At 44.3% G+C, this 6,697-nt stretch overlaps 1 long non-coding RNA gene across 1 annotated transcript; it reads right to left on the reverse strand.

Moving 5' to 3' along the window:
* Positions 1-344: 344 nt before the first annotated feature.
* LOC103637795 (uncharacterized) lies at positions 345-1,833 on the reverse strand. Its single transcript, XR_558369.4, has 2 exons — positions 1,640-1,833; positions 345-1,535 (listed from the first exon to the last, which is right to left on the reverse strand). It is a non-coding gene; the product is annotated as an uncharacterized lncRNA (long non-coding RNA).
* Between the last annotated feature and the right edge of the window lie 4,864 nt (positions 1,834-6,697).

A 6,697-nucleotide genomic window follows, 5' to 3' on the forward strand; every position in this document is an offset into this window, starting at 1 on the left:
ATGACCTTTGGAGAGGAATTTGTAAGATATATCCCATCGGGCCACACTCTTTCTCTAGCTACCCATGCCTAACAGCAAACAGTAGAAACATATAGGTTGCATGTGTGAAACAAACATCGTAAACCACTTACAAAATGCAGATATCACATGTACCCCATGCCCATCCGCCCAAGCAGCTTTTAACTACATATTTGTTTCCCTCCGAAAAGAAGGAATTTGCTCCTAGCAAACATTAACTGGTTTAACATCGCGAGCGTGGCTATGCATACAATCAGATGGATAGTGTCGTCTATCCAGAATATAGCAGGTGTATGGCAATCAAATGAAACATGTGTCCTTATCCATGTTGTAAAGAAGTAGAATATATTGTGGACACTGTTAATTAACAGAGATAACAAAGCAAATTGCTACTGTATTTCCATACTCTGTAAAATTGAAACCGAAGCATAAAAACTAAAAACTTAGGTAGATAATTAGAAGTAGGATGGCCTTACCGATCAGGCATTTGAGCAGTATGACAGCAAAATGAACCATACAATTATTTATAACAACAAAACCCATATTACTAATGATGAAGGAAGAAAAAAAAATATTATGTATAACATGGCCTTTACATTTATCTAGTAAATGAAGCGCTTCAACCGGGAGCTTTTAGGAGCCGGGAAACAGATGCCGCAGTTCGACGTGAATTGTTGATATATTATTCAGAAACCAAAAGGAATATATGAGTGACATATAATCAGATGAGCCGATTTAAAGATGAATATGAAAAATACACATTTGACCATATAACTTGATCCGTACTTATCCGAGGCTGTAATGATGAAGTTCGTCCTGCCCTTAGTAACCAGGTTCCCAGATCGATGGGATCGAGGAACGGGAACGTGGTACGCTTCCCAGATCGATGGGATCGAGGAACGAGAACGTGGTACGCGGTACGCTACAAAATCTAGGATTTAACACTACTGGAACGAGATTGTTCCCACATTCCCGGAACGGAACGAACGTTCCCGGAACGAGGAACGTGGCCAAGTTCCTGGTTCCCGGTTACTAAGCCTGCCAATTCACCGCACGGAAGGTTTTGGATATTGTGAACCAATCACGATGTAGTTCAAGTGGATGCGAGAGCTATAAAATTACAATTAATACGTCTTGTTAGACATGCACAACAGTTAATGTACGCATGAAAATATATAAGTTAGTTGATGTAGTCATCACCAACGAAGTCTAAATATCCTGTAGTAGCGTATATGTTTTAAGGACAACATGTAATGCATGGTGGTATGACAAAACAAATGTCGGGACATTTTGTCGAACAACCTAGGTGCACGGCTGACAACAGATCTACTTTGATGTCCTAGACGAGCAAAAAAAATATTGTTGGCACATTTCATCGAACAACCTGAGTGTGCGGAGTGCTTACCATTTACACAGCAGGCATACGAGACAAGATGGTGAACGTAAGTTTTGAGAGTCGCAAACCAACGTGTGGCGGGCGAGCACATGTGAACTAGAAACGAAAGCAGTGGCCACGTCTGCACGACAACGACGTCAGCGGAGCCACGACATCAGCGGAGCCACGATAGAGTAGAAGAACGAGCGAACAAATTACATGCGAGGCGAGGCAACGGGAACGAACCTGGCGCGATCGGAGATGCTGTTGATGACCGCGGGATGGGTTGCGTCTTGGCCGGGACAAAACCCTTGTCGCCCTATCCAGATTCCTCGTTGGTGAGTGGAGCTGAGTCTCGAGTCCGACGTCGCTTCCAGAAAGACCGAGAGAGGAGGCTCGCTGCTGATATCAGAGAGGTTGGTAAGATAGGACGACATGATGGATATCGAACGGTTGGCATTTAAAGGGCGACGTGACGTCATGTATGAAAGGGCTTTGAATCGGCTTTCATATATAATAAATAAATAGTAAGTTTAGCTTCACGTTGTGGTTGCCATTCTTCGGGATTTGGAGTGGTAGAAACTGTTGCCTATCTGTGTGCCAGCATGGTTTAGCATTACATGGCCATGGACGAAAGTAAGACATTATCTTGGTTGGTTGTTCTTATGTGTGTTTGAAGAATGGTAATGATTTTATTTTTTGGACTGCACTGATACATTAGCAGCCCTAGGCCCTAGCCCACAATATCTTGAGTGTAACAAGCATAGTCACGAAGAAAGAACATTAGTATAAAGACAACTAACCATAAAGATGACATAACTGATCAATATTTCAGAAATTGAGTATAATCGTGTCGTCTTTAAGATGAAAATCGACACTCCTTGGGATGAATGATTTTAGTGATAACAATCTGTCCTTCCCAAACAAAGTATCTACTTTCTTTTAGTTTCATAAAAGTCCGGGTTCAAAAATTCACACGCGATCCCTAGATTTCTCTCAGAAATTGGCCTTACCATCTTTGTCTGAGTCAATCTTTTTGTTTGACTTAGGTTTTTGGGACCCAGGTTTAGGGAGCTTGAGGACTTTCTCGATGAATCCCTTGAAATAAAAAACAATTCTTGGTCTCATGGTAGCAATATGGATGATAAATACATGTCCTATGATTTTCTAGGACTTATCTTGGTTAGGGATGAAAGATTGTCACCGAGCCCCTTGTTCGACTGTTGTTGCATATTGATGTTCTGTCTTGCGCCTCTTATCTCCTCCTTTGTCTAGTTTGATCTTTCGCTCTTTCTTCTCCTTGTCCCTTCAAGATGAGGACATATGCTGAAGGAATTTCTCGCTCATGTTGTACTTATCGACAATTTGGAATAGAGAGGCCAGAGTGGTTGGAGCTTGTGCACAAACTTCTGGGATAGTTCTTGATTCTTGAGTGTAGTCATTTCATTGGGCATGTTAGAGATGTCGGGTAGGCTTTCATGTCACGTCGTCCATTGATGTAACTATGTAAGGACTTGTCTTCTTTCTGAATGACTTGTTTGGGCCATGCTGAGTCTTCCTCTGGTCATAGGTCATACTAAAATTGTTGATAAACTGGTGGGTTAACTCACCCCAAAAGTCGATAAACTTCGCTAGGAGACCAAATAACCACTTAATGGGTGAGGTACCAAGGCACATGGGCAAGTAGTTGGCCATGATGTAAGAGTCACCTCCTGCAATAGTAATAGACAAATAGTAAACTCCAAGCCAGACAAAAAGGTTTGTATGACCATCATATGACTTAATCGGTGTTGACTTGAAATTCTTTGGCTGGTTGGCTTAATTGAGGTGTCTCATAAATGCTTTGACTCTAATTGCCTTGAGGCCTTCAGGGGTCGACTCTCGCTGGACTCGATCCAAGTTGGAATCTACAAACTCACGGTCACATCTTTTGGCCTCTTGACGCACTTCTTTTCGATCTTGGTGCCTAAGATTGATATGGTTGCACATGTCTTGGTGTCAAAATGTTTTTCTAGTTCATCTTGAAGATCTCTGTCACGAGCCAGGGTTCAAACTCGATCATGGTTAGACCAAGCTATTAGTCGAGTCTGAAAGGAAAATGGTCTTAAACCATATCCTATATTGATTTTGGTGATTCATGACTATGACAACCTTTTGGACTAACTAGTTTGCCTAGTCTTTGATTCACATGTTCATAAGTTCAACAATTCAGTTTCTTAGTCAGAATCAACCCAAAACCAACCAAAAGGGGTAAACATGGAATGGATGAACTATAAATAGTTCTATAGTTTGGTTAAGTTCTAAACACCCTTAGGAACCTATTTGATCTATCTAGAAGTGTTGGAAAGCTCAGATTCAATGAAACACTCTTTTAAAGCTAGTTGAGTTGATTCTCCAACGGTCATCTGGTTCTCCAATGTCTCGGCCTACGTGGCAGCGGTCCGGTGCACCTGTTAGAGGATGACGCCATCAGAACGACTCCTTGCTAGGACAATCTAATAGGGGTCCGATGCGACACTGGACCAACACTGCTCACGATTTGGTGCGACGCAGAAAAGTGCAGATTTCTCCACTCAACTACAACTGCTATGTGGGTGTGGTTAGGGCTATAAATACCCCAACTAGCACATTGAAGACACAAGGTCTACATTAAACCTTCATACATTTATTACTACATCTCCCAAGTAATCAAAGCCACACAAGCGCCACTTTTGATCGATTTGAGTTAGAGAGACTTAGTGCATTGTGATTTTGACTGTTGCAAGTTCTCGTTCTCTTGTTTTGGGTTTTCATTCTCGCTCTCACCCTATTCTTTCACTTGTAAAGCTAGTAAGAGACACCTAAGTGTGTGGTGATCCTCATGGGACTTGGTGTCCGTCGGAAAAGAGAAAAAACTTGATGGGTCTTAGTGATCGTTTGAGAGAGGGAAAGGGTTGAAAGAGACATGTCCCTTATGGACTCCTCAATGGGGAGTAGGTTCTTCGAACCCAAACATTGAGAAACAAATCGCATGTGTTCTTTGTATTGAATCCTCATTTGCGATTTGCTTCTTCCTTCCCCTCCTCTCTCTAGTTCTCTTGTTTGCGATTGATTCCATATCAACTAAGTTGCTCCCGAAGTAACCAACAATCATTTGAGCAACTTGTGCAAGAAAAACTCTCTCTTCCACACTCTGATCGTTCTTATTATTGTTCTAACACTAACCCATGGTTGAAGTTTGTGTTTAAAGTTGTAGATTTCAGGTTTCGCTTATTCACCCCTCTTTAGGCAACTTTTGTTGAATTAATGTGGGCCTGGCCCGTAATATTCATTAATAGTCAATGCTAGAGGCACACTTTAATGCTACGGTGTACTAGTACTTTAGTACCATACCAGAAGTTCAAGGGATAATTCACTCAACTTAAATAGGTGGACTATTGGTGCATCTATTGAGAAGCTGAGAAAAGGATGAATGACTGCCACACACGCGCGCGCCGCCGGTCGGGCCGTGCCGAGGCCGTGGTAGATCGGGCCTTGGTCCGAATATTCCTTCCTAACGGTTGTGTATTTTGCCTAGAGTAACGAATGTCACTGATGGAGACCGTTACTGTCATTGATGTCAGCTATTAATGGACGTTACTGATGGCAACCGTTACTGTTATTGATGGTAGCTATTAATGGACATCACTGATGGCGACCGTTACTATCATTGATGATAGCTATTAACGGACGTCACTGATGGCGATCGTTACTGTCATTGATGACAGCTATTAACGGACGTCACTGATGGTAACTGTTACTATCTGTTGGCCTCCCTCTGCGCGTGTATATATAAGGAGGGAAGACTACTTCTGGTCACGATAACAGTATGAGAGAACACACGACATTCTCAGACGCATTGAGTACAACCCATCCCCGTCCCACCTTCTGCGAGCACAGATAATGTGGGAGAGCAGGCCTTCGAAATCACCGTCCGCAGAGAGTCACTTGCATGGGTGTGCGGGCGATCAGATTTTTGGGGAGCGTACTCGCGACTGCTCGCTTCGTCCGCACGTCCAGCGCTAATCAAGTTCCTCATCGCCGACGCCGTTCGAGGGACTGCACTGCCTACATCTGCCTGCGTCGACTGCTTACGACTACATCGAACATACATGAAAGGATCACGATGCCCAAGAGGGGGGGGGGTGAATTGGGCTTTTCTAAAAATCAACACTAATTAAAACCTAAGCAAGAGCTAAACAAGAGCCCAACTTCACCCCAACAACTAGCACTAAGAAAATAATACTAGAAATGTAACAAAGCTAAGACAATGCTTCAAATACTTGCTAAACAAATACACAAAGGAAATAGCTTGAATTAAGTGCGAAATGTAAAGCAAAGTTTAGAAGACTCCTCCAATTTTTCCCGAGGTATCGAAGAGTCGGCACTCTCCACTAGTCCTCGTTGGAGCACCCGCGCAAGGGTATCGCTCCCCCTTGGTCCTCGCAAGAACCAAGTGCTCACTACGAGATGATCCTTTGCCACTCCGGCGCGGTGGATCCCTCGAGACCGCTTACAAACTTGAGTCGGGTCACCAACAAGATCTTCACGGTGATCACCGAGCTCCCAACGCCACCAAGCCGTCTAGGTGATGCCGATCACCAAGAGTAACAAGCCGTAGACTTTCGCTTGACCAAGAGAAGCCTAATGCAAGTGGTGTGTGCTCTAGGTGGCTCTCACTAGCGCTAATGAGGAACAAGCGCGGATTATGATTCTCTAATCTCCTCACTAGGATTTTGGTGCTTGCAATGCTCTACCAATGTGCTGGAATAAATGTGGAGTGCAAGACATTGAATATGGTGGGTGGAGGGGGGTATAAATAGCCCTCACCCACCAACTAGCCGTTACAGCGTGATGGCGCACCGGACAGTCCGGTGCGCCACCGGTGCGCCAACGGTCACTTCCAACGGCTAGTTCTGACAGAGAGCCGTTGGACTCATGGCGCACCGGACAGTGAACAGTCCACTGTCCGGTGCACACCGGACAGTCCGGTGCGGTGTCCGGTGTGCCACTAAAATTCATCTCCGAAGGCTGCGCTCTCGGGTTTCTGCGAAGGGGAGGACTCTGCCGTGGACCAGCCTAGCCCCACCTGGCAGAGGGTGCACCGAACAGTCCGGTGCACACCGGACAGTCCGGTGCCCCTAAGCCAGAAACACTAAGTCTTGTTTTTCCGCTGATTTTCAAATCGGTTTTCGCTCTAACTTGGGTGTGAGTTCTAGAGTGACACCTAGCACTGTATATGAGTGTGATTGTGCACCAACACTACACTAGAACTCTCTTGGTCAA

The sequence above is a fragment of the Zea mays genome, chromosome 9, assembly GCF_902167145.1.
Source record: "Zea mays cultivar B73 chromosome 9, Zm-B73-REFERENCE-NAM-5.0, whole genome shotgun sequence".
NCBI lineage: Eukaryota > Viridiplantae > Streptophyta > Magnoliopsida > Poales > Poaceae > Zea > Zea mays.